Genomic DNA, 10,000 nt, shown 5'->3' with positions numbered 1-10,000 from the left:
TTACCGTATGGGTTAATTTGACCCTAAAAGAAATAGACATTTCCCCAAACATTCAGAAGGTTTTTAAGTCCAACATTCATTTTCCTTGAATGTTTGAATGTGTATTTATAACACAAGTATAATAGTTAGGTAAGAACATGGATACATTGCCGACTAAGAGTTTCGGGAACATCATAGAAAATCATTATTTCTACGCTTGAATTAGTGTGAAGGAAAAAAGCACAAGGAGCATAAAAAAGCATAAGCAAAAATGAGCATGTGTTCCTTGTAGACATATTACATGTTCATGGTAGTGGGGTAATGTTTGAAGGAACAGGGCTAGCAACTTGTATGTTTACTTCTATTCACTATGTATGCCCACTGGAGAACTTGTGGTATGGACGTCAATGTGTATGTCCTGCCTTCTCTATGTCAGGTAGCAGCAGTTTATAACCAATGCTGCAGACAACTACAGTATGTCAATTTGGAACACCATACTGAATAGAGGAGAAGAATAGCACCATTATATCTCTCAACATAGCAACCAACCTTGAGATCGCATCCATCTAAAGAAGTACATCGGCTTGTCACCATCAGAACAGCCCATTTCAATATTTGGATCATAATCATAAAGCTTCTCTTCAAATATACCATCACTTATAATTATGTATGCTGGGCACAGAACAGCATGCACAGCAATGCTGACTATATGTGACCCATCTTATGCTAGCGTGTGTGTGTAGTGGGAGGGTGCAAAAGTAGCTCCCAGGGTACAGGGCTGGGGGGGTAGGGGGGTTGCTGTGGTGGGTGTCATGATGGTACTATAGGTACAACAAGGTTCAGTTGGTGGATTTTGTCAAAATGTCAATGCTGTAGTAGCCACCACTGTCCAAAATGTTGCCGTGAATTAGTTTTAGGCCTCCCCCATGTCATTAGTATTTTTTAGTTATCAGGGGCCAAACAAAAGCAAAATGTTCAGAAGAAACATGGCTAAATAGCTTATTTTCATGTATTTCACATTATCTAAACATATTTTAACATTTATTTGCAAAATATGGATGTTCCATTTATGTTTTATACACTTGAAACAATTGGGGTCAAATTGACCCCAAGGAACACGAATGTAACCAATATGTGTACAGCACTTAGGAATAACATTTTTGTTGAAATTTCACTTTTTTCACATTCATCCCATCTATTTAGGAAAAGTCATCAAAGATGAGGACGAAGAAATATGTACTTCATGTATTTTTCAGGTGTTAAACATTGAAAGGGGTCAAATAGACCCCAAGGATAACAGGAGGGTTAAATAATTGAGAGTGACGCCTGCTCCAAGAAGAAAATCGACACTATTACATAACATGAAATTACATTGCATTTGGCTAATGCTTTTTATCCAAAGGAACGTACAGTTATTTGCAGGGTATTGGTCACAGTCCCTAGGTCAGGGGCGGGGAACCTTTTTCATTCGAGGGGCCACTTCAAATGTATCTGACGGCCGTAAAAGTCGTCCGAGGGCCGTATTATGAACATAAACCAGGATTTCCCGCTGCACTTTAGGCTTATATTGAAGGTGTAACCCCAATGAATTTGCACCACACTACACACTGATTGTTGTTAGTTCGTAGACCCTCCCTAAGAAACTCTGAACACACACACACACACACACACACACACACAACCTTTGTGATGCACTATTGATACTTAAGTACTAGATACTCCACACATACATCTTTGTTAGGTCAGTAGCCTGAGTCACGTTTTGATACACTATAATATCTGAACACTCCACCACATTCATCTCATTTTACACTTCCATTCATAACATTCCAACATTTCACTGGGCGCAACTGGCACTACCCATCGTTCACTACATAACGTTCACAAACACTACACAACAATAGGGTTAGTGACCCGTGAGGTTATTCGACACATTCACTGTATCTGAGTTTTGATATCACTTTGATATACCTTTAAAATAGACCCCACCTTCTCTAGGTCCCCTGAATATCACTGAATTGTCTTTCAAATGTATTTTCTAAGTTTCCTTTACAAAATATGTCATATTTCATGTAATGCTGCATAACATTAAAACTATATCGGGGTGCGGATAAAACGGCCTCGAGACATAGGTTCCCCAGCCCTGCCCTAGAGCAGTATGGGGTTAGGCGCCTTGCTCAAGGCCAATGTCTCAAGTGGTCTTGAGGGTCAATTGCAACACTTGTCTCACTCATGATGGTCTACTGCCTTTACCACGCACTGATGAAGGCTTGTTAGCGAAACGCGTTTGCTTTTTGGACATGGTGGTAATATAAATAAATAATGAGACGCAGTTTGTGAGTGCGGATTTTTCTTCCTTAAGTTGACGCTTTTTATCTCGCACCCAAAGACTTTCGTTTTTCCAAGAAGTTGAGCGCGTCCTTTGCCAATACTTGAAGTCTACTACCTTTGTAGAACATCAGTTCTCCACCTTAAAAAAAAAAAAGAAGCGTCCCCGTGAACTCATCATAAGTCTCCCCCCCACTAATTTGGTTAGTAACTTTTTTCCGTTCTCTATATATTTCATACAATTTCACAAAAGCAGAGCCTATGTTGAGGAAAAAAGTTCCGGTTGTGTGTTCACCTCCCAGCCCACTAGGCCCAATTCAGGTTGTTACGATTTCTTATTTCCAACCCCAGCGACAGGTGATTTGGGGATTTGCCACCCGCACAAAAATAGACTTGATAGTAGTGGTGTGCATTGGTACTCCCCTCAATTTGATTACGATTCGGAAGGTTTCGATTCGATTCGATTCGATTCGATTCAATTTTACAATGCATTGCAATGCATTACATTTCTACTGAAAGCAAAGCAAATGTTTAATCAGTCATGATGAGGCAACACAAGTAGTCAGATATAGAGCAACATTTTATTGGCTACTTTCTGTATCACTCTTGCAGTTTTCAATGCTTTGAAGTGCCTTTAATTTAATTTAACATTCATTTGCTCCCGAAATATCCATGGAAGTAATTGAATCTTAAAAAATGTGCCGCATCGTTTATAGAATTTGCCGCGTTGAATTGAATCGCCCATGCCCCTCATTGCATTGCACTGCTGAATCGATTATTGTTGACACCACTACTTGATAGGCCCACCAAACATTGCCGAATCGATAAAAACGAACAATATTTTACGATTCGAACAGGTCCAGGAACGATATGTTCACAGCAAAAACTGGAATGTTGAAATTTCAGGGTTAAACATGCCAGAGTTGATTTCAACTCTCAAAATGTCATTTTAACACATTCTGATTAAAATGGTGTTCAGTGTTGGAGTTATTTAACAGAGTTATTAAAACCCAAGCAAATCAACTCTGTAGAGATGTGAAGTGCGTCTCAGCCGAGTTAACATATTTGAATTTTGAATTTTACCGGTCGCCATTGCCAGAAGAACGGCTATCAGGCTACCAACGTCCAGAAGAGAGGACACCGGATGGATTATGAAAGCATTGTTTCGGTAAGTGTGCGCCTTTTATGTATATAAACTTGCCATAAATTGCTTTTCACGGTGTAAATGTGCGTCAGCCGTGAGTTCCTGTTTGTGGAAAGCAAGTCACATTTCAAGTAATAGGAGGAAACGGTATTAACTAGTCTTTTAAGGGGAGCAAATGAATAAGCACTAACTGCAGCGGTTTGCTGTCCTGTGGTGGGTTTGGGAATATAGATGCTTGCTTTAATGAATTTTACAAAGGTAGGCTACATTTCGTTGTGAAGTAGCCTACTTCGTCCAGGTTCTGTCAACGGTGTTTAGTTAGCTACGGTAAGTCATCCCTTCTGGGATTCATTTGGTTGCTATTTCGCTTAGTAGAGCTCATAACGGATGGTTGGCTGTGGGGCGGATGCTATAGTTTAGGTAATAGATTGGGCTAAGTGTGTCCACTTCACAGGCGATACCTAATGCAGGACGCTAAACTGACACAAATCTGATAAATTAGCTGACTATGTCTAGCCGCTACTTCATTTGCTCAACCCAACCTAGAATGCAATATAACGACAGCATTTTCGTTTTGGGGGGCGCGCAAGTTGTCTTCGGTTACCACAAGTGTCATGTTATTTCTACGTAAGTCGATGGACTGCGACTTGTGTCTTTCACAAGTCCGAACTCTGATAAAGACAGAGGGAGAGCTCGCGCATAATATTACTCTGGTATGTTCGGTGTGGTAAGTCGCATCATGTGCTTGGTCAGCTTGCTTGCAAGAAAATGTTGTCGCGACAATGGTTTATTGTTTGTGTCAACGGACGTTTCTTATCTCGGCTCGTATACAATGATGTGTTTTGCTTGCTTGGTTAGCGTCTACCTCGTCTACTACATAACTGTTTGATTATGCGGATGAAGGCTGCGTGGAAAACGGTTTATTCACCTGTCGTTGTGTTCCAAAATCATAAGGCTTTAATGCGGAGGGTTATAGTTAGCCAATTTCTCTCTTTCACGAGCAGGGATTTGTTGCTTTGTTGACACTACAGGGAAGTTTACTGGTTTATAGAAAGTTGTGGCTAGAGCATAGGCAATAAGGCAACAGCTACTACAAGTATGCATGATAGCTGATATCAGCCGCAAATCGTGCGTGTGTAGTAGTTCCAGAGACCGTTTAGTTCTAATGTGACTGTGTGATATTGTACTCTGTAGTATGTGCAGCATTTCCGAAGACTGGTTGGTTTATATTTGTATTAATGTAAATGAAATATATAAAGTTGTTGTGTGCACTACAGTAGTGAGACAAAAGCCTTTCATACATTTAGTTAAGGTTGCCTGTATGTTTTGAAGGTGTGTCTGGAAAGCCCTGTAACGTTTTGTCTTAAAAAAAACAAAAAATCTCTTCTGCTCTGGATAAGATGGATGTCTTTCCTCTGACCTGTTACCAAGACAGCTGGATGTGTAGGAAGCTGGAACTAAGTCACTGAAGAAGTAAACCGATGAAAACCGATTGGGATTGTCTGAGAGATGTAATTGACTGAGTTCAGGACAAATGTGTCAACTATATTGTAGGCCTATTACTTTAACAATAAAATCACAATAACTGTTTATTTTTTGGCTGTAGGACACAAGTAAAAGGAGAAGAATGCTGCTCAGCTGGGTCGGCGAAGCTCTTGGATATCATCAGCATCTATGAAGTAAGTTTTTTATATCAATGCACAACACAACAGCAGGCGTTAATGCACAAACACACGCGCACACACACACACGCACACACACACAATGAGAGCTGGCCTGATATTGTTCTTTGATTCTGTGAATGTGCATGGAATGCCTACTGTCTGGTGTCACTTCAGACAATTTTGCAACGATTTACTGTATGTTCTGTCTTTTTGTCTGCCAAATTCTCAAACTTGTTGTTTTTCTTTTTGTCTTTCTCTTAGGGCACCGGTAGGCACAGAGTCATTCCGGTAGGCATGGAGTCGTTCCTCGATGGACGTGATGACCTGGCACCAAAACCGCTTAATGTGTATGAAGCTGTCTGCATCGAGGGAAGAACCCAGTGCTGAAATGTGAGTGTATAATCCAGTTATTGTAACCATGGGTGCCAGTTGTACTATATATTTCACAGTAAAATCCCAGTAAAATCCCAATTACTATTACAATACTCAAATCCCCACTAGTTTCAACATCCAATTATATTGTTCTCACTACCACTGGCTTGTCAGGACCCAACAACGCAGTTCAGGATGAATGTATGTCAACTGTATTGTAGGCCTTAAACACTTAGGGGGTTTCTTTTGCCTTAAGACATGTAAAAGTTTTTATCTTTTACCTGACATGTTTCGACGGTGTTACTTCCGTCTTCATCACAGGGAAACCCCTAAGTGTTTAAGTTAAACAGTTAGACATAATGAACTTAATACATATGTATTGTAGGCCTATTACTTTAACAATAAAATCACAATAACTGCTTATTTTTTGGCTGTAGGACACAAGTAAAAGGAGAAGAATGCTGCTCAGCTGGGTCGGCGGTCACACTACTTATTCAAGAAGCTCTTGGATATCATTGGCATGTATGCAGTAAGTTTTTTATATCAATGCACAACAGCAGGCGTTAATGCACACACACACACACACACACACACACACACACACACACACACACACACACACACACACACACACACACACACACACACACACACACACACACACACACACACACAATGAGAGCTGGCCTGATATTGTTCTTTGATTCTGTGAATGTGCATGGAATGCCTACTGTCTGGTGTCACTTCAGACAATTTTGCAACGATTTACTGTATGTTCTGTCTTTTTGTCTGCCAAATTCTCAAACTTGTTGTTTTTCTTTTTGTCTTTCTCTTAGGGCACCGGTAGGCACAGAGTCATTCCGGTAGGCACGGAGTCGTTCCTCGATGGACATGATGACCTGGCACCAAAACCGCTTAATGTGTATGAAGCTGTCTGCATCGAGGGAAGAACCCAGTGCTGAAATGTGAGTGTATAATCCAGTTATTGTAACCATGGGTGCCAGTTGTACTATATATTTCACAGTAAAATCCCAATTACTATTACAATACTCAAATCCCCACTAGTTTCAACATCCAATTATATTGTTCTCACTACCACTGGCTTGTCTCAGGACCCAACAACGCAGTTCAGGATGAATGTATGTCAACTGTATTGTAGACCTTAAACACTTAGGGGTTTCTTTTGCCTTAAGACATGTAAAAGTTTTTATCTTTTACCTGACATGTTTCGACGGTGTTACTTCCGTCTTCATCAGAGGGAAACCCCTAAGTGTTTAAGTTAAACAGTTAGACATAATGAACTTAATACATATGTATTGTAGGCCTATTACTTTAACAATAAAATCACAATAACTGCTTATTTTTTGGCTGTAGGACACAAGTAAAAGGAGAAGAATGCTGCTCAGCTGGGTCGGCGGTCACACTACTTATTCAAGAAGCTCTTGGATATCATTGGCATGTATGCAGTAAGTTTTTTATATCAATGCACAACAGCAGGCGTTAATGCACACACACACACACACACACACACACACAATGAGAGCTGGCCTGATATTGTTCTTTGATTCTGTGAATGTGTATGGAATGCCTACTGTCTGGTGTCAATTCAGACAATTTTGCAACGGTTTACTGTATGTTCTGTCTATTTGTCTGCCAAACTCTCAAACTTGTTGTCTTTCTTTTTGTCTTCCTCTTAGGGCACCGGTAGGCACAGAGTCATTCCGGTAGGCACAGAGTCGTTCCACGATGGACGTGATGACCTGGCACCAAAACCGCTTAATGTGTATGAAGCTGTCTGCATCGAGGGAAGAACCCTGCACTGAAGTGTGAGTGTATGATCCAGTTATTGTAAACATGGGTGCCAGTTGTACTATATATTTCACAGTAAAATCCCAATTACTATTACTTATAGTTATTCATTCTTTTTCTGCTGTAGGACACAAATGAAAGAAGAGGACTTCTGCTCTGCTGGGTCTGCGACACTACTTATCTGAGGAGTCCTCACACATCAGGATGTAGGAAGTAAGATCTTTTTTATGTCATGCATAACAGCCCATGCGTGCACGCGCGCGCGCACACACACACACACACACACACGTACAAAACATGCGCATGCACACTCCACTCTACACCACACACAGATAAACACACACAACCTTAAAGGAAAATCCCTACTAGTTTCAACATCTAATTATATTGTTCTCACTACTACTGGCTTGTCAGGACCCAACAGCCTCTTTTTTCCAGCCCTGTCCGTCATCTCATTCTAATGAGTGCATGATCTGTTAACATGTAAAACAGACATAGCGTGTAGCACCCAAAATGCACATGCAGTCAAGTCAGAAATAACATTTTATATATATTTTTCATAATTTACCTAAACCATATTTATGATGACTGAGATGGAAGAGCCATGTCTTGGCCTAATCATTTACACTTTTCTTTTGTTTTGCTTTTTCAAGACTTGTGGTGAGATGCCAAGAGCCGCCATGAGGGATATGCAACCTGCAGCTTCACTGTGCTTTTGGAAGATCATCTACTACGTGAACCTTGAGTATCTACAAGCCAGCTACTACAAGGTCCTGTACAAACTGTCAATCTAAATGTTGCGACATCCCTGTCAGTTATTTTGGACTGAATACATGCTGTGTTTGAAATGTATTATTCGGATAACCACCCATCAGGGAATACCTTGTCTGTTAATGGCGGATAGACATGCCATGGACATGCAGTGCACACTTTGATGTTTTTTATTTTAATGTTTTCTATGTTTTTCCAATGTTCTTTTTTATTTATGTTCTGTTATATGATGGTTATGTAAGTACTGTATGGAATGTAGTGACTATAGAGCCCAAGACAAATTTCAACCTGGGGACAAAAAGTTCACTCCACTCTGTTAGCGCAGTTATGGATGCACTGTAAATTTTGTAATTAACCAAAAGTACGGTGAGAAGCCTGTTTGTGCAGATGGAACTGCTGGCGGGCCTGTTTACTCATAGCTAAAAAAGCAACATATACTCTGTGCAAAGCACATGGGCTCTTCGCAAAGGGGTTAAAGGGACACAGTGTGAGATTTTTTGTTATTTATTTCCAGAATTCATGCTACCCATTCAATAATGTTACCTTTTTCATGAATATTTACCACCACTATCAAATTCTAAGTATTCATTATGACTGAAAAAAATGCATTTTTCATACATGAAAAGGGGGATCTTCTCCATGGTCCGCCATTTTGAATTTCCATAAACAGCCATTTTTAGCTGCAAAAATGACTGTACTTGGACCATACTAGAAAATATTTGTATATTACTTAGTAAACGTTCATGTTAATATCAAATTTGGCAATAGGCAACCCAGTTTCAATGAGCAGCATAGTTGCAGTACCTTTTTTGACTATTTCCTGCACAGTGTCCCTTTAAACATTTTAATGTACTGTTTTACAGTGTGCTATACAAAAGGTAAGGTGAAACTAAATTTTTGAAATTCTATAATTCTACAGTGTCACTGAAATCAAATGGTACATTGGTAAAACCGAACCATTTCCTTTAACCCCTTTTAGCAGAGCCTTTACTGTCACCAATATTGTAATGACTGAGTTTTAACCTGTTACTTAAGGCTCTTGGTAATGTCATAGCAATGTTGCTATGATGTAGTTGAGTCTTTTCAGTCATGAGTGATCAGTCTTGCTGATAACCCATCTTTGCAAAGAGGATACAAAGACGCATGTAAATTCAATTAAGGTTTTATTGCTCCAATGCTATCATGTGTTAATGCTACACTGCTGTGATTTGCATCTTTATAGTATATTATGAAATGTATTGTTAATTACCTTCATTGTTCAGCAATAAAAAAGAGATCTGAAATATTATGCATTCTTGTATTTAGTTTTTAAAATTGATCTTAATTAATGCATTGGTCAACAATTCTTAAAATAAATGGTAAGCAGATGGAAGTTTGTACATTTATACCCTCATGTTTTAACTGACTGCATTGGGGAAAAAGTTTTTAAAAATTGTGTTTTTGAAGACGCATTTTTCTTGGAATTAATTATTGTCATTTTAATGGTTGTATTGTCCGATTTTTAAAGTATGTTGTGTCGATTTAACCCAGTTTAGGAAGTTAAAAGGAGCTCTGATTTAGTGTTAATGTAAATCGAAATAGTGTTAATTTAACCCAGTTTAGGGAGTTAAAAAGTAACTCTTGGCACAGTGTTAATGTATATCGATATAGTGTTAATTTAACCTTATGTAGGGAGTTGAAAAGGAACTCTGATATAGTGTTAATGTAACTCAATGCAGTGTTAAGTTAACCCAGTTTAGGGAGTGAAAAATGAACTCTGATAAAGTTTTAATGTAACTCAATATAGTGTTACTTTAACCCAGTTTAGGGAGTTAAAAAGTAACTCTTGGCACAGTGTTAAATATTAACTATATTGAAAATGTTAATTTAACTCTTAAGAGTGTGGAGCCATATAAACCCGCAAAAAGGGTTAAAATTGACTCTGTGGGAGTTG

At 39.2% G+C, this 10,000-nt stretch overlaps 1 long non-coding RNA gene across 2 annotated transcripts; it reads left to right on the top strand.

Moving 5' to 3' along the window:
* The first annotated feature begins 3,958 nt into the window (after positions 1-3,958).
* On the top strand, positions 3,959-9,334 carry LOC134442636 (uncharacterized). Of its 2 annotated transcripts, none has more exons than XR_010033419.1 (8): positions 3,959-5,130; positions 5,377-5,505; positions 5,925-6,009; positions 6,324-6,452; positions 6,862-6,953; positions 7,185-7,313; positions 7,424-7,509; positions 7,950-9,334. It is a non-coding gene; the product is annotated as an uncharacterized LOC134442636 (long non-coding RNA). The 2 variants fall into 2 exon arrangements; XR_010033418.1 differs by having other exon boundaries at positions 5,925-6,016.
* The last annotated feature ends 666 nt before the right edge of the window (positions 9,335-10,000 follow it).

This window comes from Engraulis encrasicolus, unplaced genomic scaffold (genome assembly GCF_034702125.1).
Source record: "Engraulis encrasicolus isolate BLACKSEA-1 unplaced genomic scaffold, IST_EnEncr_1.0 scaffold_189_np1212, whole genome shotgun sequence".
Taxonomy (NCBI): Eukaryota; Metazoa; Chordata; class Actinopteri; order Clupeiformes; family Engraulidae; genus Engraulis; species Engraulis encrasicolus.
This window is presented reverse-complemented; position numbering and strand designations above follow the sequence as displayed.